This window comes from Mirounga leonina, unplaced genomic scaffold (genome assembly GCF_011800145.1).
Source record: "Mirounga leonina isolate KUSES-001 unplaced genomic scaffold, KU_Mleo_1.0 Mir_199, whole genome shotgun sequence".
Classification (NCBI taxonomy): domain Eukaryota; kingdom Metazoa; phylum Chordata; class Mammalia; order Carnivora; family Phocidae; genus Mirounga; species Mirounga leonina.
In genome coordinates this window covers 13,390,754-13,413,651 of record NW_023270498.1, presented here as the reverse complement: position 1 = coordinate 13,413,651, position 22,898 = coordinate 13,390,754, and the positions used below count along the sequence as shown (strand labels likewise).

The window sequence follows — 22,898 nt, the reverse complement described above, 5'->3', positions numbered from 1 at the left end:
CTCCACCTCTCCGCGCGCGGGGAGCCGGGGGTGGGGCGGTCCAAAGGGCAGCGCAGCCAGCTGTCGGCACGCAGCGGGCGGACGCCGGCCAGCCCGCGCCCTCCCGGCCATTGTTCTCCAGCCCCGGCCCTCAGCACCTTCCTCTCCGCCCACGGACAGGAAGTCGCTCCCCAGCCGGCCCCGCCCCGCTCCCCCAGCGCCCCGGAAGTGATCTGCGGCGGCTGCAGCAGAGCGGCCAGGAGGAGGGTGGATCTCCGGAGAGCCGAGCGCCCCGAGTCCTCCTCCTCCTCCTCCTGCCGCCCAGGCTCCGCCGCCGCCCGTCGGACTCGTCCTTCTGCCGCTCGCGGCGGGGAGCCTCCCAGACGACAAGGGCCAAGCTCTCTCCGGCCGAAGCCAGCTCAGCCGCGGCTTCCGGAGCCCGCGGGGCGGCGGACCGGCTTGCGGTGCAGGTGAGCGATGCCTGCCCGGGCCGCCCCGGGAGGGGTTGGGGCCGCCGGGGCGGTGGCGGCGGCGGGGGTGTGTCCGGGCGGCGGCGGGCCGAGGCCCAGGCTCAGGGCCCGGACGCCGAGATTGCACATCCCGCGTTCTACCCGGGAGCGAGCTGCGGGACGAGCCCGGGCTGGAATCCGGGGCGCGGTGTTCGCTGCTGTGCGGGCGAGCGCACCCCCGAGAGCCGGCGGCTGCGGCGCGGTCCTCCGAGCCGAGCACCTCCTTGAGTTGGCCTCGTCGGAAGGTCACCCTGTATCTCTGGCCCGCCGCGCCGAGGTCCCCGCCTGGGCGGTGCCCGCGACCTGGGGGGACCCGTCGCCACCGCCGCAGTCCCCGCGCTTCCCTCCGCCCCTCTCCCCTCCTTCCCTTTCTTTCACTCCTCGCCTGTACTAGAGCAGTTGCTTTTTAAGCATCTTCGCCAGGGTTTTGTGCCAGTTAAAGGAATGGCTTTTTCAGACTGAAGTCATTAGATGCTCTGCATTGAACTGCACAGGTTTACCCATATTAGAGTAATCTAGCCTCTCAAGCGAGGAAGAGAATATAGATTATTTTTGAGTAGGGGGTAATTCCTGTGATTTGTTCCTTATGGTTTTCCGGAGTGGAAGATGTGATTTGTATGCTTTAGCCTGGGTATATGTGTGTAAGTGGGCAGGGATGACCGCACAGAGAGGTGGCAGTGTTGTTTCAAGGTTTAAGGAGAATTAGGGAGTTAACTGGCCTTTGCTTGGGAAACCTGAATGTCCAGACTTGTGAGAGCTTATCCAAGTGTCTTTGGGGTTGTGTGAGAACTCCAGTGCCACGCCCTACGTGTCACGCTGAAAAGGACCCAATTTACAAATTGTGTTTGGTGTGTGTTGGGGGCAGGGGGAGTGGGGAGGCCTTTATAAAACATGTGTCATAAGTTAATTTTTGTCCTGAAAGTACATTACAACTTTAATCATGTTCCCAAACTCGGATAACAAAATTTGTTAGTAAACTCGCAGTAGAAGGCCTTTTCTTTAGCTTATTAATGTATTTAAATGTATCTTACTAGTTTGTGTTTCTGTGCCTATGAATACAACATTATTATAAAATGACTCTTGTGACTCTTCAGACATTATTTTTAGACTTTGAATTTTTTCAGGGCAGGAACCATGTCTTATGCATTCCTGTGTTCACAAGTGATGACTGGAACATAGAAGTTATTCCCATATTTCTTCACTGAATGAATGAATGTGTAGGTGATCCCACAGTTGCCTCAGGAGTCATTTATTTTGTTGGCTTTTTGTTTTGTGTTCCAGTTTCTTGGCACATACAGACTTTGCGTTGTCTTAATGTTTTTTAGAGTGGTGAAAGGACAATCCAAGAAGAATCCTTTGCTGTTCTTCCAAAACTATCCTCCCCTGAAAGGTTGAAATTATATTTGGGGTATTGTGATTGGACATTGTAATAACTAGTATTCCAGTCTTCAGTACTTACTACTTAAACATGTTTAGCCAGGGTTATTCAGAGATTTCCTAGTGATAGTAAGTTTATGTTTGGGGTTGATAACTGTACCATATCTTAATAAAAAAGAGGAAATTAGGAGTTACCACGGTTTGGAAAACCTGATACATCACAGAATTGCTTATAGTGGCTTATTTCTGCCATGGGTGCATGAAATCCTCTGGCATCCTGATATGACCTTGGCATGATTTACCAGTAGCCACTTTCACGTTTCTTTGCAGAGATCCGGATGTTCTGTGGTGTGTCTGCTGAGTGTGCAGTCATCTGTGTCACTTATTTTGAAGTAGTTTCATACAACCCTTTCTTTGCAGGGCTTTCAGGGGAAAAAAAGGGCTAATTATAGGGAAAAAGCTTGTGTACCATTTGTGTGGGGGAATAATTTTTGTCTATAGATGGTTAGTGCTGATATCTTCTTTCCTCTCCACATGTCTTGTGTGGTCCTACACTGGTTTTCCAAGCTCAGCTTCTGCAGGATATAAATGAATGTACCAGAATCACTTCTTGTATATGTGTGTATCGCTCTTACACACACTTGTAACCCTTATAGATGGGTGACAAGGACAGTCATTTTTGAAATAGTATGTATTTTTAATGAGGCAAAGAATTATGATTTGCAAGTAGCAGGGAGACGGTTTATGGTTTTTATTGGTTTATAAAATGTTTTAACTCTTAGACACTAAGGAGAGAGAAGCCTGCAGTTTCTTATCTCAGCAAAATCACCACTGTACAGAGGTCAGATCTCTCTTTAATTCAGCAACCCTCTTGGTAATAACAGTCTGTATACATTGATTGCCTGCCAAGCACTGTGATAAGAGCTTTAGTTATATTATTTTTAATTTCCACAGTACCTCTGTAGGATAGGTAGTTTTTCCATACTTTACTAAGGTCAAGTGAAGCTATTGGCCGGAGGGTAATACCTAGTATTTAGGAGAGTCTGGATTTGAAAGTAACGATTTCTGGGAGCATTGCATATTGCAGTTAATCCTAAAAGGCTGAGGAAAAACAAGTTTCTGATGGAGCTGAACTTCAGGAAATGAATCTAATGATCTCAGCACTCTTGGCCATCAGGTGGGCCCTGGGGTTACCACTGTTTATCTCCAGCGTGCCTACAAATGTGTTACCATCCACTGTGTGTGCCATGATGAAGTGGTTGGTATTGTTCAGAGAGGGGTCCTGAAGGAGGAGAGTGTTAGGAACTCAATAGTGGTGTTGATTACTGCTTTTCACCTCTGAAGTACCTGAATAATCCCTACTGGAGGGGACTATGGAAAACCTATTTTGTAGTGACCTTTCCTGAAATCTTGTTTTTTAGTTCTTTCACTAAAGGAGGTAGTGGGGGGAATGTTGGGGGTGGGGGCAAGAGGCAGAATTGGGAAGAATGTAAAAGAAGCAGAGGTATCCTGGGTCTGTTTTTACCATTTCAGACCATGTATCATTTTCACTTTGGGTTTAATATAGAGGTTTAAAGGTGGCAGAGTTCTTGTAAGGGTCTAATTGCTATTCAGTGCTGGTCGAACTCTCTTTACTCTTCTCAAGACTGTGCAGTTGTGTTTTTTTTTAAATGCACTTTTAATGGTCTTAATTTGAAGGATGTGTTCATCTCTTGGTTAAAAAAAAAAAAGGTATGTAGCTCTAAGTAAAAAATGGCTCATTCCCCAGCCCCTATTAGGAACAATTATTCTTTGTTTTTCTAAGACACCTTTCTTACTACCTTATTACACTCAAAAGGATTTGGTTACAATATAGAAAAAATGAAATTAAAGCTCTATGAGTTTTAAGTCATGTGAGTAAATTTTAGAAGAGAATTTGAATCTTTGATGTAATTCCTCAACATCAAGAGGGTAGTTTGTACAAGCCAAAAACAGTAAGCTTACATAAAATATTAGGATACTATTCTTCAAGCCCTTCACAGTTAGAATTCTCTTTTAGATGCAATAGACCTAACGCTTGACACACATAATCTTTCTGAAGTCTGGGATCCAATTGGGTTGCTGAATTCACTTATTGAAACTAAGTATCAGGGTTTGACAATGTCATGTTGGAGAATGAAACATAGCAAGATTATGAAATGACTTCTACTCCCAGATGCATCATGAAGGGCAGGCAGAGATCCCCAGTTTCCACAAAGATCATGATTGTAGTCATCTAAGCCACAGGATCCCTGCTTTCTAATGCAGTTGAGTAGCTAGCGTAGTAACTCATTGAAAATGGAGGTTGCCCACTATGGATTGCAAATGCTTTAGTTCATCTGCCCCTCTTACATCTATTCTGGATTACTGCAGCAGCCTGTTAGCCTTTTGTTGCCCACCCCACCTGGATCTGTTCTCCACACTTGGTTAGAGCAGTCGTGACACTCCCCTGCTTAAAGCCTTTTTGCCGCTCCTTCTTGCCCATTAATAAAATCCAAACTCCTTTAATCCTTAATCTCATATACAAAACTTTCAAGACCTGCTCCTTCTAGCCTCATCTCTTCCCTTTCAGGATATTCTGTTTCAGCAGTACCAAGCTTCTAGAATGCTAGCGTTTTCTTAGTGCCCCATTTCCTCTTCTTGTCGTTGTAGCCATTCCTCCTTACCCCAGTCCACTGTATGCCTGCTTGTCTTCCAGCACTCAGTGCAGGTTGTACCTCTCCAAAACTGTATCTTGATTAGATTCTTTCTCTTGATCTCATCCCTCAAAAACAAGAAGCCAAAAAACCAACAAATAAAAACTTTAACAACTTTCAAGACTGGGCTAGCTGCTCTTTTTTGGGCTGCCATAAAATCCAACATAGCACTTTTACCACTATGGGCAGTGCCTTCATTAGTCTATTATAAACTTTGTTGACCACAATCCATAGTAACTACACACATAACTCATAACTACACACATAAATACACTCTTAAAAGCCTTCACAGGCCTTTACCAGAAGTTCCCAAACTTTTTTAGTTCATGACATCCTTATCATATCAATAACTTTTTCACAGCATCCCTAGATCAAAAGAAACACCTAATGGTTTAATTTATTAGATAAGCCCAACCAACTTACTAAGTATTTAAGTCCTAAAAACTTAGTAGCTGTTTGGGAAAAAAATACACATGAATTAAATAATTTTCTTTCTTAACTGCATAGTACTCCATGGTTTATTCAACCAGTCTCTTGTACTTGGACACTTAAGTAATTTCCAGTATTTTTCAATTACAAATGACATTATAATGGAAATCTTTACATATGTGTGTCTTTGTATCGTTGGAAGTAAATATTCAGGATAAATGCATATATAAGATTTGTTGGGTATTGCCAAATTCCTCTCCTTAATGGAGCTGTACTATTTTGAATACCTACCAGCAGTGTGTAAGAGTGCCATGGCCTCACCAACGGAGTATATTGCCAAGCTTTTGCATTTCTGCCAATCTAAGAGGTGAGAAATGGTATCTCAGTATAGTTTTAATTTGTGAATTGAACATTTTTTTGTATACTAAAGGGCCATTTTTTACATTTAAAAAAATAATTGTTCACGTTATTTGCCCACTTTTTATTTTTATTTTTTTAAAGATTATTTAAAAAAAATTTTTTTTTAAGATTTTATTTATTTGCGAGAGAGAATGAGAGACAGAGAGCATGAGAGGGAGGAGGGTCAGAGGGAGAAGCAGACTCCCTGCCGAGCAGGGAGCCCGATGTGGGACTCGATCCTGGGACTCCAAGATCATGACCTGAGCCGAAGGCAGTCGCTTAACCAACTGAGCCACCCAGGCGCCCCTTTATTTATTTATTTGACAGAGAGAGATGCAGCGAGAAGGGAACACTAGCAGGGGGAGTGGGAGAGAGAGAAGCAGCTTCCTGCAGAGCAGGGAGCCTAATGCGGGGCTCGATCCCAGGACCCCGGGATCCTGATCTGAGCTGAAGTCAGACGCTTAACGACTGAGTCACCTAGGTGCCCCCTATTTTATTTTTTAAAGATTTTTATTTATTTATTTGAGAGAGAGCACACAAGCAGGAGGGCAGCAGAGGGAGAGGGAGAACTGAGCAGGGAAGCCCGACAGCTGGATCTCAGGACCCTGGGATCATGACCTGAGCTGAAGGCAGATGCCCAACCGACTGAGCCACCCAGGGGCCCCATCAAATATATTAATCTTAAATTTATTACATCTGGATTTTTAGTTATCATTAGAGAGTCTTTCTTTATCCCCCAGTTATAGAGGAATTTACCCATGCCTTCTAATACTCAGTATAGTTTCATTTTCCACATTTAGTTTTCTGATCCATTTGGAGTATATTTCTGTATATGGTGTGAGGAATGGATATAATGTTATCATTTTCTGCATGACTATCCAGTTGTCCCAATGCCATTTATTTTTAAAAAATCTTTGCTCCCTTTATCACATACTAGATTTCTATATGTAGTTGGTGTATTTTATTCTGTTGGACTGTCTGACCGTTCATGCACCAGTGCTACACTGTTTTAGTCATAGAGGCATTGTATATGATTTCTTTGTAGGACTAGTCCCCATTATAGCTCGTCCTCTTCATTGTTGTCCCTGCTATTCTTGCATGTTTTATTTTTCCATGTGAACTTCAGCATCAGTTTATCTAAGTCCATTCATTAAAAAGCTTATTGCTATTTTTTATGGAGATTGCATTAAACTTATGATTTAACTTAGAACTAATTTCTTGATGGTGTGGAGACATCTTAACCTAGAACAAGCAATGTTTTTTCATTTTCTTAAATCTACTTTTATGTCTTTGGGGAATGGTTTATGGTTTTCTTCATGCAGGTTTTGAACATTTCTTGTTAAGTTTATTCCTAAGCGTTTTATGTTTGTTGCTGTTGTTGTTGCTATTATAAATAGAATTTTCTTATACATCATATCTTCTAACTGGTTATTACTCATGTATGTGAATATTGCAGATTTCTGCTACCTTGCTAAACTCATATTGTTTGAGTTACTTTTATCATTGCTTCTTTTAGGCTCAGATACTATTATATCACCTGCAGAGATTTCACTCCTTTCTTTTCCAGTGGTTATGCCTCTAGTTGTTTATCCTGTCTAATTGCATTGATTAATATCTCCAGGACAGTTAAACTGCAGTTTAACAGTGTCTTTAATAAGAGGTGCTGATTGCCTCATTATTTTTTCTGTGGATATACAAAGATGTACATGGCACTAAATATTAACTTGGATATGGAAGTGCCTTTCAAAGACTGCAGTCCTTCACTGTCTCTATAATTATAAATGGAGAGGCAGAGAAGACGGATTTTCTTAGCGGGCAGAGTACAAAGATAAGCAAGGTAAGGACTGATCTGTAGTTTCCCAGCTCACACAACCAGTCCTAAGTTTGTTCTTTCTTACCTTGCCACACACAGTTTTGTCGAACTTCATCGTAATCTTCTCTCAGCCAGTCATGGATGCCACAGGGTGACCTCCTTTTCTCCTCTGGGCTGAAGCTGCCATGTGTCTCTGATGATCTAAGGGTGCCCTTCCAGGCTTTTGCAGTCTCAAGTGGTTTCTTTGCATTGCAGACAGACAAATTAGGCTTACCTTGTGTTGATGTGGTTATGGCTTGGGTTCTTGGGGCTACAGGTCATGTGGTGAGGCAGGTTTGTAATTAGATGAGTTTATCCATGGGGGTGACCTAAAGTACACAGATGTGGGGTGGTTCCAGACAAGTTTGTAGGGCCTGGATCATCTGTTCTTTCTCCAAAATTCATTTTCAAAGACTTAGTCCTCTAGCTGGAAGCGATATGCTTCTGTGGAAGCAAGTGTTGGGCCTCTAGCACACATTCCATCCACATGTCAATTATGGATACACACCAGTGCTGTCTCCCAAGTTCTAGAGGTGCTTTCATTTCACTGCCATCTAATTCACCCACAGAGTTTAAATAGCATATTTTCTGTAGATTCTTATAATTTCACAATTATCTAGGTCCATTTGTGAACTCCCAATCCACATCCTGTTGTCTTTTCATTCTAAGTATTTCCTTTCCCAGGAGTGCTGGATGGTAGGATATTTATTAATTTCTTGCCCCTTATGCTGAGGAGCTCCTCCCCAAAAGTCCCTACAAGTCTTATTCCATGGCCTGTTGTCCATCTTCACTGTCCCAGGAGCACTGGTAGGTAGGTTGTTTAATAATCTCTTCTTGTCCTTAGGTTGAAGAGCTCTCACTCACCAGGTGAGTGAGTGGTCCATTTGTCCATCTCCACTTTTCCTGGGACTCATGTTGCCTTTTTCTCTCTGGGTCATGTTGCTTTTTTTTTTTTTTTCCTTACTTCACCTACCCCTACTTTATCTTTCTAAGTATAGATGCCTTTATTTTTCTCTACTATTTGAAAGAAGGCTGGAGACCTCATGAAACTTCGCCTCTATATACTTCATCTTGCATCTTCTGAGAATAAAGGCATTCTCCTATATAACCTTAATGCTCTTGTAACACACAAGGAAATTAGTAGTAATTCCATAACATCATCCAGATTCAGATTTCCTTCCCTAGTTGCCACCCAGTGTTTTTTTTTTTTTTTTTAAAGATTTTATTTATTTGACAGAGCACAAGCAGAGGGAGAGAGAGGGAGAAGCAGGTTCCCTACTGAGCAAGGAGCCCGATATGGGACTCGATCCCAGGACCCTGGGATCATGACCTGGGCCGAAGGCAGTCGCTTAACCGACTGAGCCACCCAGGCGTCCCTCACCCAGTGTTTTTAATAGCTGTTTTTCCTCTGATCCAGGGTCTGATCAAGGTTCATGATTTCTGTTTGCTCATTATGTCTTCTTTAGTCTCTTATTCCATCTTTTCTAATTAACTTTTTTGAGGTATAATTTACATATCATAAAATTCACCCGTTTAAGCTTACAGTCATTTTTAGTAATTGATTGTGTAAACATCACCATAATCCAGTTTTAAAACATTTTTATCACTTCAATAAAATCCCTTTGCCCATTTGTAGTTAATAATCCCCATTCCCACCTCCAGCCCCAGGCAGTCATTAACTTACATTCTATCTCCACAGATTTGCCTTTTCTGGGCATTACTATAAATGGAATCATTCCATATGTCATCTTTGGGTTGTTGTTTTTTTTCTTTTTTTCTTTTTTTCTGGTTCATCATGTTGTGGCATGTGTCCATAATTCTTTTTATTGGTGAATAGTAAGTATGTATTCCATTTTATGATATGCCACATTTTGCTTATCCATTTACCAGTTGATGGACATTTGAATTGTTTACCCCTTTTTGGTTATTATGAGTAATTCTGCTATGAGCATTCATGTACAGGCCTTTTTGTAGACATATGTTTTTATATACCTAAGAGTCGAAATGCCTAGTGGTATGGTACATTTATGTTTAACCTTTTAAGAAGGTGCTGAACTGTTTTCCAAATGGCTACATGTTATTTTGCATTTCCACTAGCCGAGTTTGAGAATTCCCATTTCTCTGCATCTTTAACAGTGGTTATAGTCTTTTTAGAAATTATTATGGCCATTCTAGTGGGTATAAATTGGTATCTCAGTGTGATTTAATTGCATTTCCCTAATGACTAATGGTGGAGCATCTTTTCATGTGCTTATTAGCCATTCACAAATTTTCTTTGGTGGAATGTCTACCTAAATCTTTTTCCTGGGGCGCCTGGGTGGCTCAGTTGTTTAAGCGACTGCCTTCGGCTCAGGTCATGATCCCAGGGTCCTGGAATCGAGTCCCATATCGGGCTCCCGGCTCAGCAGGAAGCCTGCTTCTCCCTCTCCCACTCCCCCTGCTTGTGTTCCTGCTCTCGCTGTCTCTGTCAAAGAAATAAATAAAATCTTAAAAAAAAAAAAAAATCTTTTTTCCTATTTTTTTAAATTGGGTTATCTATCTTGTTATTGAATTGTGAGTTCTTTGTGTGTTTCAGATACAGTCCTTCATCAGATATGTGATTTGCAAAGATTTTCTCTCAGAGAATGCTGTTTTGTTTTTGTAATGATGTTAACCATGAGCCTTGCTTAATTTTTCTCATTTGCCATGGGGCTTTTTTAGACAATTGGAATAAAAGCTAAATCTTTTCTTAATTCTTCCACATGTCTAGCTAGTACAAAAGCAGAGTAAATAATTAAAGACAATGATAGTCACCTTCGTCTTCATTCTGCAATTAAGCGGTGGGAAACTTCCCTTCTGAACCGTAAGAAGCAAATAGAGATAGATACTGCAGATATTAGGGCTCTTTTGGTTGTAAGAGCCAGAAATCCAGTGTAGACTGTCTTTTTTTTTTTTAAGATTTAATTTATTTATTTGACAGAGAGGACAAGCAGGGGGAGCAGGAGAGGGAGAAGCAGGCTCCCCACTGAGGAGGGATTCCCGGTGTCGGAAGACGCTGGGCTCAATCCCAGGACCCCGGGATCATGACCCGAGCCGAAGGCAGACGCTCAACGACTGAGCCACCCAGGCGCCCCTCGAGTGTTCTTTCATGTAGTTTTCTTTAGCTTTCTGAGTGGGGGTTATATCTGACTGTCTTGGAGTTCCTACATTCCTACAGATTGCTGAAATCAATTTTTTATAATTAGTTTCCTTCTCTCCTCTTTCATTTACTTGGATTCTCAAGCCCTGTCAGTGTCCATATGTTGTATGATTCATCTTCAAAGTGGTTTTTTAAAAGTAAGGATAGTTCCCAGTTCCTTTTCATGACATTGGGTGTATGATGTGTATGGTGCTTGTGACGATGCTGTTGATGTAGTTGTGGTTTTCCTGCTCTAAAAAGGAGATAATTTTTATCACTTAAAAGGATTCTTATCTAAAATCTTTAATAGAGGGCACCTGGGTGGCTCAGTTGGTTAAGCGACTGCCTTCGGCTCAGGTCATGATCCTGCAGTCCCTGGATCGAGTCCCGCATCGGGCTTCCTGCTCGGCAGGGAGTCTGCTTCTCCCTCTGACCCTCCCCCCTCTCATGTGCTTGCTCTCTCTCATTCTTTCTCTCTCAAATAAATAAATAAAATCTTTAAAAAAAAAAATAAAATCTTTAGTAGATAGCTCTAACCACTGTATAAATACTGTCCCTGAAGTTGCTTCCATACCCTTCCAGTACTCTTTAGGGTTTGTTTTCAGTATGGAAGTGAAATGCAGAAATGAGAACTTAGGGTTTGGGCCTGTCTGTATCAAATGTATCATCTCTCATTGAGTTAGAAGAATGGGCTTTGAGGGGCGCCTGGGTGGCTCAGATGGTGAAGCGTCTGCCTTCTGCTCAGGTTGTGATCTCAGGGTCCTGGGATCGAGCCCTGCGTCAGGCTCCCTGCTCAGTGGGAAGTCTGCTTCTCTCTCTCCCTCTACGACTCCCCCTCTGCTTGTACTCTCTCTCTCTGTCGAATAAATAAAAATCTTAAAAAAAAAAAAAAGAATGGGCCTTGAAAGGTTTTCTAACGTATTCTTCCACCGTTTACAAAAACCCCTTCAAAACTACGCAGCCATGAGCCATTGCTTAAGCACTTGCAGTGATCTTACGGAAATCTGGGTCATTTTTGGATGTTTTCATTTAAAAATTCATTCTTGATTTGCACTGAAGTGTATTATTCTGTGACTTCTCTTTGTGCCTGGTTTGCTCTCTGAAGAAGCACTTAGTACCCAGACGTATTTTTGAACCCTTGTTAAACACAGTATATCTGTTGACAGAATTGAGAACAGGCATTTTGCAGATACCTTTCTTCAAGTAATTGAAGATGGCAGTGATACAAGTCCTTTGCCAGCTTCCCAAGTGTCTGCCTGTTCAGGCCAAAGACCCCTCATTTCTTTAGTTAGTTCCTAACTATTCTGATCACAGGCTTCCAAAAACAATGCGGTAACATTCACTTATTTCGAGGTCAAATTTTACAACTTAAAATATGAAACACACTGAATAGAGGAAGGAGGAAACTTGAATCTGTAGATTTCCTTCTGTGGCCAGGCCCTGACGCTAAACAATTTCAGATTCATTATTTCCATTTAATTGTCCAGATTCAGCCAGATGAGGTAGAAGATGAGGAAACGGAAAGGCTATCAGAATGAGGAAGTAAAGTTTAAAAACAAATAGAAAAAACAACAGACCTTTGAACATCCACAGTAGAAAAGCAAGGTCCTAGCACCAAAGGCTATTATGCATCTGATGCTCAAGAGAATAATTATGCCATCTTTCAGAACTCTTATTTTATATCTAATTACAGTAAGCCTGGTAGTTTGCGTCCGAACAGTCGTTAGGGGTGAAGGGATGCTGCTGAAGGCAAGCACATAGGCAGTAGTGATCAGTGAGGGACAACTATCAGAGGAAAGCAAGAGGCAGAAAGACTTGTACATGACCATAGGAGAATTCACAGTTCCACATTCTAGGGCTACAGAATCCGGGGAAAATGGCCCCGGAGTCATAATAGCCTCTAAGAACAGGAGAATAGTTGCTTATTAGGATTCTGGGTTATCAAGGAATTTTTTAAAAAGCTTACTCAGTTAAGTTGAGGAATTTGTGAGACCTACAATTCTGAACTCAAAAACTTTGTTGACTGCACCTCAAAAATTAAGAGTACTATCCTACCTGGATACTGCTTCTGGTGGCTAAATCGCCCGTTTCTCATCGATTATCATCTCTTTACTAAATTCCCATGATGATGATTTTTTTAATGTGTGTTAAGCATTAAGTAAAATAAGCTGTTCACTTGTTGATGATTGATTGCGGGAGGTAATCTATACAGTTAGAATTTGTCATTTCCTATAACGTTGGCTGAATTACCAAGGTTCTCCCATCTTGGATGTGCTAAGGTTTATTACAGCTTGTCTTCCCTTTGTGTGCCAGCACATTCTGATCCACTTCCCCTGCCATCAGTTGATAAATATTTAGAGAATGCTGTTATTAGACTAAGCAGAACAGTTTAAATTTTCATATAAAAATGTATGTGAGTTCTTCTTAAATTACCTAGTTAACAGTTGCTTTCTTTTGGATTGGGAAGTAAAAGTGTAAGATTGTATTATTCCAGAAATACTTTAGGTTTTACCCTTCTTCTCCTTTTCTTCCAAACCCCAGTTTGTTCACTTGGTTGCTGTTTTGATATAAGTGGTCAACTGCCCTTTATTCTTGTAAGTTTCAACTGTCTCTAATATTATTACATCTTTAAGTCTTTGATGCACATATTGACAATTTGTTCTTCAATCAAAAAAAGATTAAAATGTATAGTGCCAGAATATTGATAGGGTCCTTTTTTTTTTTTTTTTTTGGTTGTTTAAAACCTAGTAGTAATCTTGTCAGGGCATTGCTACCATTGAGGATTATAAAACAGTAAGCTTCTCTGTGCTTTTAGTGAAATTTTAGTAACTTTATATTAAGAACAGTTTGTCATGCAGCATAGAATGTATATAATTACCTGACAGATTTGTGAAAAATGTAGGAAACCCAACCTCTGCTTATAAACTACTTTGTGCTGTTTATATGTTGATAGATGAAGAAGTATGATACATTCAGACTTTCCAGTGACTTTCCATAAAAGTGTGAAGTGTTGGGGCACCTGGGTGGTTCAGTAGTTAAGCGTCTGCCTTCAGCTCAGGTCACGACCCAGGGTCCTGGGATGGAGCCCCGCATCGGGCTCCCTGCTCGGCGGGAGGCCTGCTTCTCCCTCTCCTACTCCCCCTGCTTGTGTTCCCTCTCTTGCTGTGTCTCTGTCAAATAAGTAAATAAAATCTTAAAAAAAAAAGTGTGAAGTGCTCTTTGGCTTAAAGTACTGAGACTGTAATTATAACATCATTTGGGTTCAGAACTCTGGACTCATTTTTTCAACTTACTGTCAGTATAAAATATTTTCACTTACACTGAAGTATTTGGGCCAAGGATAAACAGCAGCAGGTTTCCTTTTTGTAGTTTATTTTTCCTAGATTAGTCAGTAAACCTGTGTTTTAGGGCAGGAGGGTTTAGAAGGAAGCATTCTGGGTTTTTTTGTTTTGTTTTTTTGAGAGAGAGCGAGAGCGTGCGCACACATGGGAGCAGGTGGGGAGTGTGGGAGGTGGGTAGGGGCAGAGGGAGAGGGAGAATCTTAAGCGGGCTCCACACCCAGGGCAGAGCCCTACATGGGGCTGGATCTCACGACCCTGAGATCATGACCGGAGCTGAAATCAAGAGTTGGACACTTAACCGATTAAGCCACCCAGGCATCCCAGGAAGCATTCCCTTTTAAGGCAGTCATATGAAAGTAATTTTGAGATGAAAGTTGTTGCTAATGTGTTTTTTCTTCATTCCGAAACTTGGACATGTTGGCAATAATGTTTCATAAATGAAACGAGAAAGGGAAGATTGATAGTAGTTGGGGGATTCCCTTTAGAAATTATAATCTGTTTTGTTTATTCTTTAATATTTGACGCTGATAGACATCCATTTATTTGTCAGTAGAATGAAACTTTTAAGAGAAGTATAGAACATTTTGTGGGAGACAGTGTGGTGTGGTGACATGAACGTAGGTTTTGTTTAATAAAATGTTTGTTGAATGAATAAGCACCTGTTGTGTGCCAGGTGCTGTGCTGGACACGTAAAAGGACCGGCACTCAACCTACGCTTAAGGAACAAGGAGAGTTTTCTGGAAATGACCACCAGGAGGATGAGTAGGAATTTGGTAAAAGAAATTAGGATCAGGTTGAGCTGGACATTGAGGGTTCAGGACCAGGGAATCAAATTCATGCCATGAATTTAGAGTGAGTGTGGTGTATTCCTGAGGGGTAAGGAGGGGAGAGTGCAAAGGCCCTGAGGGAGAGGGTTGGGAGGGTTGTAGACCCATCATAAAGCCCCTCATCTCAGGCCCTTGTGGAGCCATCAAATAAATTTAGGAAGCATTATGATCAGATTTGTGTTTTGATCATTCCCGATGGCAGTGCTTCTGAAATTAACTTTGATGAAGAACTGTTTTTAAAATTCTCAATACGTATCAGACTGAGAAGTTTGTAAAATACGATAAAAATGAATTCCTAAAAAATGAAATTTTAAAAACAGAAAACAAGCCCATTTCAAAAGTTAGATTGAACACATACAAAATCACTCTTAAGTTTCTCTATAAGTTTCCGAATGTATGCTCTCAAATTTGTTCTTTCCTGGTCATTAACTAGTTAGGCTTTGAGTACCTCTGCTACAGAGGAGTGATCTCTTTTTGATCATATGCCCCATCACTACAGAATTCTAGAAACCCCCATGTGTATATTTATTTTTAAATCGCACACATATACTGCTGTGCGGTTATACAGTATACATTATAAATCATAAAATATAAATTAGAAAATAATGGGAGGTTATATAAGCTATTTTAAATTTAAAAATTTTAATAGTATAAATTTTTTCTTTGGCACTAAAACATTGTTTAGTGAAAGCACTGTAGTCAGATGTGCTTTATTATAACTTTTACAAGTCTTGGTTCATTCATACAACAGATAAATAGTATATTAAATCATCATGTTGTATACAATTTCTCCAAATAGAAATTTATCAATTTTACCTCAATAAAGCTGGAAAAAAATAAGTAAAAAAACAAGTGTTATTTAGGCCCTCTTACAGGTGCTAGGGGATACGGTAGACCATAATATATGCCAAAAAAAAAAAAAAAAATCTCTGCTTACACGGTCTTCATTCTAGTGAAAGTCACTTCACTTTGTGAAATGGTGATTCAAAGGCTTGGTTTTAGGTGCAATCTGTTCTATATTTGTTTTAATGCTTGTCACATTTGAAATAGATGCCTCATTAAGATATAGATAAAAAATGGGAGAATGATGTTGTTGATTGTGTTGGCTTAAGATAGTCGTCCGTTTTTAATTTTATCTAATAAATAAGAACAGTTTTTCATGAAATTTGTCTTGCTGATTTCCATTTTCTCTGATGTCAGTCAGTTCTTGCAAATTCATCAAAATGTGTTTCCTTTTTTGTGTCTATTTGTAATAAATGTTTTCAAAATCCAGTGAAATTATAGATTTAAACAGGTTAGAAATTAATTTTCAAGTTGGTGTTCAGGTGAGATTATCTTCTAAAGTGGATACATTTACATTCGTAACAGTAAAAGTTGCCAACTCCTGGTGTATCCATTCACTAATATCACACTGTCTTAATGATTGTAGAAGTCTTTATAGTCAGTAGAGTGGGAGTCAGCAAAGGTTTTCTCAGAGGGCCAAAATATCAAATGTAGGCTTTGCAGGCCATATGGTCTCTTAAAACTACTCACCTCAGCTGTTGTAATAAAAAGCAGCCATAGTCAATACATAAGCAGATGGGAGTGGCTATGTCCCAACAAAACTTTATTTACAAACCTAAAACTGCCCTAAAAAATAAAGTCTGTTAAAAAGAAATGCGAACAGAAGAAACAGCATCACTTTTTCGTTGTTCCTATGGAAAATGCATAACCTGAATCTAATCATCAGACAAAACTCAATGAAGAGACATTCCATAAAATATTTGGTTAGTAATCTTCAAAGTTGTTGAGTTCATGAAAGTCAAAGTATGAAGAATTGTTCCAGACTGAAGAAGGCCAAAGAGATGGAACAATTAAATGCAATACATGATTCTAAGCCAGTGCAGAATCTTGGATGGGGTCTGAGGATTCTATGATAGGACTATGTTAATGTTCATATCCCAATGATGATGACTGTATATTGGTTTATAGGGGATTGTCCTTGTTTGTTGGAAATAAACTCAAAAGTGTTCAGGTGAGATGAAGCATCTTATCAGCAACTTACTCTTTTCTTCTTTTTTTTCCTGGAGAGATGGGGGAGAGAGAGAGAGCAGAGGAGGGGCAGAGGGAGAGAGACAACCTTAAGCAGGTTCCACGCCCAGCACGGAGCCAGACGCACAGCTCAATCTCACAACCCTGAGATCATGCAGGACCTGAGCTAAAATCAGGAGTTGGGACGCTTAACTGGCTGAGCCACCCAGGTGCCCCAGCAACTTACTCTTAAATGGCTCAGGGAGAAAATTTTCTGTATTGTAACTTTTCTATAAATTTGAGATAGTTCCAACACTTAAAAAATACATTATCATTAAAAGTAAGTAAAATAGGGGAGCCTGGGTGGCTCAGTCATTAAGTGTCTGCCTCCGGCTCAGGTCATAATCCCAGGGTTGTGGGATCGAGCCCTGCATCCAGCTCCCTGCTCCACAGGAAGCCTGCTTCTCCCTCTCCTCCTACTTGTGTTCCCTCTCTCGCTGTGTCTCTCTCTGTCAAATAAATAAATAAAATCTAAAAAAAAAAAGTAAGTAAAATAAATTTATTATAGGAAGAAACCCAAGCAGCCTAGTTTGCCAACCACTGGGTACTTCGATGACTGTTCTTCAAAATTGGTCTTGGATGTTGGATGTTATACAGATTTTTGTTTTAAGATTTTATTTCTTTATTTGAGAGAGAGAAAGCATGAGTTGGGGGCAGGGAGAGCAGGCTCATTTCTGAGCGTAGGGCCTGACACGGGGATCAATCCCAGGACCACGATACCATGATCTGAGCCAAAGGCAGATATTCAACCAACTGAGCCACCCAGATGCCCCATGTTTCCATACAAATTTTTAAATCAACTGCCAAGTTCTACCAAAAACCTGCTGGGATTTTGATTGGGATTGCATTAAATCTATAAATAAACTTGAGAAGAATTGACATTTTTTTTTTTTTTTACAGTAATGAGTCTTCCAGTCCATAAACATAAACTAAAGCATATTTAGGTCTTCTTTAAATTTTCTCATTGCTGTTTTATAATTTTTTATTTAAAGTTCTCTGTGGTCGCCATCCTCCAAATTGCCCACCAGAGATTGTTGCCTCTTTGTTCCCTTTCACATTGACCAAATGACATTGTGTGACTTCCAAGACTAGGTCATAAAAGACACTTTGGCTTCTGCCTTGCTCTTTTGGATCACTCATCTGGAGAAAGCAGCTGTCATGTTAAGAGAACATTTAGCAGCCCAGTGGTGAGTGACATCTTAGAGGCAGATTCTCCAATGTTTAAGCCTTTAGATGGTTGCAGTTTGACAGCATCTTGACTGTAGCCTCATGAGAGTCTTTGAGCTAGAACCACCTAGCTAGGCTGCTTGAACTGTAGGATAATAAATGTTTGTTATTTTAAGTCACTAAGTTTTAGGGTAATTTGTGCAGCAAAAGACAACACAGTCTTATACATACTTTATTTTTAAGTTTTCATTCTCAAATTCTATGTAATTACTGGTTTTGTTTCCTTTTTTTGTGCTAAAATACATAAGCTATTTACCATCTTAACCATTTTAAGTGTACAATTTAGCGGTATTAAATACATTGACATTCACGTTGTTAGGCAACCATCACCACTGTCATCCGTCCCCATAACTCTTTTCATCTTGTAAAACTGAAACTCTGTACTCAATAAATAATAACTTCACATTCTTCCTTCCCTTTAGTCCCCGAACCACCACATTCTTGCTGTCTTTATGATGTTGATTGCTCTAAATACCTCATATACATGGAATCTTACAGTATTTGCCTTTTTGTGTTAGCTTCCTTTGCTTAGCATAATGTCCTCAGCATTCATTCATGTTGTAGCATGTCAGAACTTACTTGCTTTTTAAGGTTGAATAATATTCCATTGTGTGTGTGTGTTTACCACACCACATTTTGCTTATTCATTTACCCATGGACACATGGGTTGCTTCCATGCTTTAGCTATTGTGAATAATGCTGCTCTGAACACAGGTGCACAAATATTTCTTCAAGACCCTGCTTTCAATTCTTCTGGGTACAAAGCATGACGTGGAATTGCTGGGTCCTGTGGTAAGTCTGTTTTTTATTTTGGGGAGAACTGCCATACTGTTTTCTACTGTGGCTGTGCCATTTTACATTCCCACTGCAGTGCACAAGGGTTCTGATTTCTCCACATCTTCGCCAGCACTTGTTTTCTGTTTTTCTGATAGTGGTCATCCTAATGCATGTGAAATGGTATCTCATTGTAGTTTAATTTGCAGTTCTCTTAACAATTAGTGATGTTGAGCAGCTTTTCATGTGCTTGTTGGCCATTCGTTTACCTTCTTTGAAGAAATGTTTGTTCAAGTCCTTTGCCCATTTTTAAACTAGGTTGTTTGGTGTTTTTGTTGTTGAGTTACAGCTCTCCCTCGATGTTCTAGATATCAATCCCTTATCAGAGATGTGGTTTGCAAATATTTTCTCCTGTTCTGTGGGTTGCCTTTTCACTCTGTCGATAACATCTTTTGATGCACAAAATCTTCTCATTTTCATGAAGTCCAGTTTGTCTATTTTTTCTTTTGTTACCTGTGCCTTTGGTGTCCTGGCCAGGAAACCATTGCCAAATCCAATATCATGAAGCTTTTGTCCTTTTTTTCTTCCAAGAGTTTTATTATGTTAAGTCTTATATTTAGGTCCTTGATCCTGTAATTACTTTTTAGATATTGAAATATAATGTTAAATTAGGACCACATTTTCAGCAATTTTGCTAAATTCACTTGTTAGTATTTAAAATTTGATTGTTTTGGAGTGTTGCCTATGAATAGTCTCAGTTTTGCTTCTTCCTATCCAGTCTTTTGCCTTTTATTTCTGTTCTTGCTTTATTGCACTAACTAGAATTTCTAAGACTTTACTGACTAGCAGTGATTAAAGTAAGCAGTCTTGTCTTATCCCTCGTCTCATGGGGAAAACATTTGCTATTTTACCTGTAAAGTTTTTGTAAATAGTATTTATTAGTATAAAGAGGTTTCCTTCTGTTTTTAGTTTGCTAATAAGGCTTTTCCTGTGAATGACTGTTGAGGTAGCCATATGATTTTCTCCCCCTTTGTGAATTACACATCAATTTGTGAATAGAACCTTGTATTCCTCGAATAAATCCAGTTGGATCATGATTTTTTTTTTTTTGATATATCATTGGTTTTGGTCTGCTAATATCTTTAATGTTTCTACATCTTTGTTCATGAGAGATTGTCCTGTAATTGACTTTCTTTTCATTTTCAGGTTTTCATACCAAGATATGTTGGTGTTACAAAATGAGTGGGGATATGGTCCCTCTTCTCTTCTGTATTTTATGGGTCTTACTTTTATAAAATGAGCCATATTAATGGCATAACATTTTGTGCACTTCCAGTTTCAGTTTTGTTACACTAGCTGTGAATTAGGCAGAGAATAAATTTCAGATGTGGTGCTACCTCTATGTGCTTATCCTAGAATCCTCCTTATTCATCAGTATAGCTCCATCAGTGATATATGTACATAGTTTTTCCATGTAGCACATTGTTTTTATGAAAGAAGTACTTTGCTTTTGGAGATCTCTTCTCTGCTACCTTTTGCTTTTTTAGCAAATAAAAAAGCAGCTCTTGTGTGTTATGTTATTCTGGAATCCAGTAAATACCTTAGCTGATATGTTAAAAACATCTGCACTTTAATCTACCTAAGAATCTTGTACTTGTTAACCTAAAACCTGTATGATTTCCAGCACTGTTTGTTGTTAGTGAAATTCAGTTTAATTTTGCCTTTTGTTTTCTGTGTTATTTTGGACGTTTTTACCATGACAGAAACAACAAGTGTTAATAGAATATAATGTGGATTTTGCTATTAAGTAAGAAGCCTGAATGGATGCTTATGAACCTTTACCATTAATTTCAGAGTAATGATAAATAATGAAAGTTTTGAGGGCGCCTGGGTGGCTCAGTCGTTAAGTGGCTGCCTTTGGCTCAGGTCATGATCCCAGAGTCCTGGGATCGAGTCCCACGTCAGGCTCCCTGCTCAGCGGGAAGCCTGCTTCTCCCTCTCCCACTCCCCCTGCTTGTGTTCCTGCGCTCGCTGTCTCTGTCAAATAAATAAATAAAATCTTTAAAAAAAATCTTTAAAAAAAATAATAAAAGTTTTGAGTCAGTATTGCATTACTTTAAAGATGACTAAAAAACGTGGAGATTTTCTTATTCTAACCCTTAATTTTTAAAGACCTTATTAATTCTAATTGTTACATAGTACTGTTCCGTAGTCCTTTTATCCAAAATGGATGTGTTTTAGGATTTGGAATCCTTAGACCTAAAGAAAGATAATTTTATGCATATACTAAATATTTCATAATTTGGGGCAGTACCCATTAATCAAATAATATTTCTACAGCAAAGTATATGACTGTTCACACTAAATAAGTCAATAGTACAAATAGTCTCTTGTCTGTTCAGTACAGGTTTTGCCTCACATCAGTTTGCACCATACTTACCTGCAAAAAACTTCATCATTCAGACCTTTTTGTATTTTGATACTGTGGCTGACTCTTGGTTAGCAAGGAGGAATAGAAATGAGGGTTATTGTTTATACGTTGGAGACAGCTGATCTCAGCGTTCCCCTTCTTTTGTAATGAACTGATATGGGTCCCTGAGCCTGAATGGATCATCATTTGAGTTTCAGTTGTCTGTGAATATCCAAATAAATATGAGTAGTAGCACTCCGGGGATACTAGCAGGGCGTGCCACTGCCCAGGATAAAGACTACAGTTCCCCATCTCCCTTACAGTTAACCATGGCCAGGATGGCTAGTGAGATCAAGCAGAAATGATTTGTGAAACTCCAGGAAGGGCTTTCAAAGTTGAAAGGGTTGTACACCTTAAACTTACTTGTAATGACTGGGAATCCTCTGCGCCATGGGGATAGCTGCCCCCTGGAAAACTGGAAGCATGCTGGTTGCTAGATAACATTGGAGCCGTGTTGTCAGCCCTGGGTTGCCTATAGTTAGATCATCATGGAAATTAATTTCTTTTTTTAACCGTCATTTGGGGTTTTCCATCATTAGCAGCCAGACCTAAACCTAACACAGAATTAGATATATAAATCCATATTACCATTTCCATCTTTCATTTCAATTTGGCCTACTTCTCAGATCTGATTTACTTTGTCATTGTTTTCTTCCATGAAACTGATGAAGAGTTTATACTAGAAGTGAAAATGAGTTGACTGTGCCATTGTCTTATTGCTCACCTGTGCTTGCGTGAATCTTTTCAATTCATGGTTTCTTTTCAGGAAGCTTATTAAATTATCTGTCTTGTAAAGATGTTTAGGTAAAACTGAGATAATATTTTTTATATCTGTCTACCTGGGTCATGTAAACTAAATACACCCTAATATCCTCACAGTTAGTGAACAGCTAGGAGAGCACCACTCTCCATCTCTCTCAGATTTCTCGCCCTTCCCTTAGGTCCGACCCCTCGAACTCCTCCATTTGACAGAGACCCAGTGAGGATGTCAGTGTCAGTCAGCATGTTGGCTATTAGTAAAGTTTAATTTCTTTCTCATTTTTTAAGATTAGAAACACATGTAAATACAAGTTCTAATATTTTCCCATATTCCAGTGGCTCATTTTCTATTCATCCTGGGGTGCATATAAGCCTCCTCTCAAGGTCAGTATTCTAGAAAATGCACTGGAAGGGGTCAGGCTATCAGGTGGGGATAATATGATTCTCAGAACAGCCCAGGCTGTTAGGATAATGTCCTAAATAGGATGAGGGGGATTAAGAAAAGCAGCTCGATTTGAAATACTGTGTAGGGCTTGAGTGATTAATTACAAATGAAAAGTTAAGGAGAGGCATCAAGAATAACGGAAGTTTCTGATATGGGTCCCTGAGCCTGAATGGATCATCATTTGAGCTTCAGTTGTCTGCGAATATCCAAATAAATATGAGTAGTAGCACTTGGAAACAGATGGGCTCTAGTCACATCTCCACTCAGCTTGTTAGTATCAAGGATTTCATAAACCTGTATTTGAATAAATGGCTCAACCATTTATAAGCTGTGTGACCTTGGACATGTTACATAACTTTGGGGACTCATTTACATGGTCTATCACAAAAATCTAAAACAAAGAAAATTCCTGGGGTGCCTGGGTGGCTCAGTCAGTTAAGCATCCAACTTCAGCTCAGGTCATGATCTCAGGGTTTTGGGATCGAGCCCCGCGTCGGGCTCGCCCCACTCATACTGTCTCTGTCTCTCAAATAAATAAGACCTTTAAAAATAATAAATAAACCAAGAAA

General features: G+C 39.9%; 1 protein-coding gene across 2 annotated transcripts in view; it reads left to right on the top strand.

Moving 5' to 3' along the window:
- The first annotated feature begins 209 nt into the window (after positions 1–209).
- Positions 210–22,898, top strand: part of RALA (RAS like proto-oncogene A) — a 74,699-nt gene continuing 52,010 nt past the window's right edge. Inside the window, exon 1 of one of the 2 annotated variants that reach the window (XM_035026526.1) lies at positions 210–449. The gene's annotated coding sequence lies outside the window, so the exon portion shown is untranslated. The remainder of the gene's footprint in view (positions 450–22,898) is intronic. The other variant, XM_035026524.1, reaches the window with a different exon arrangement.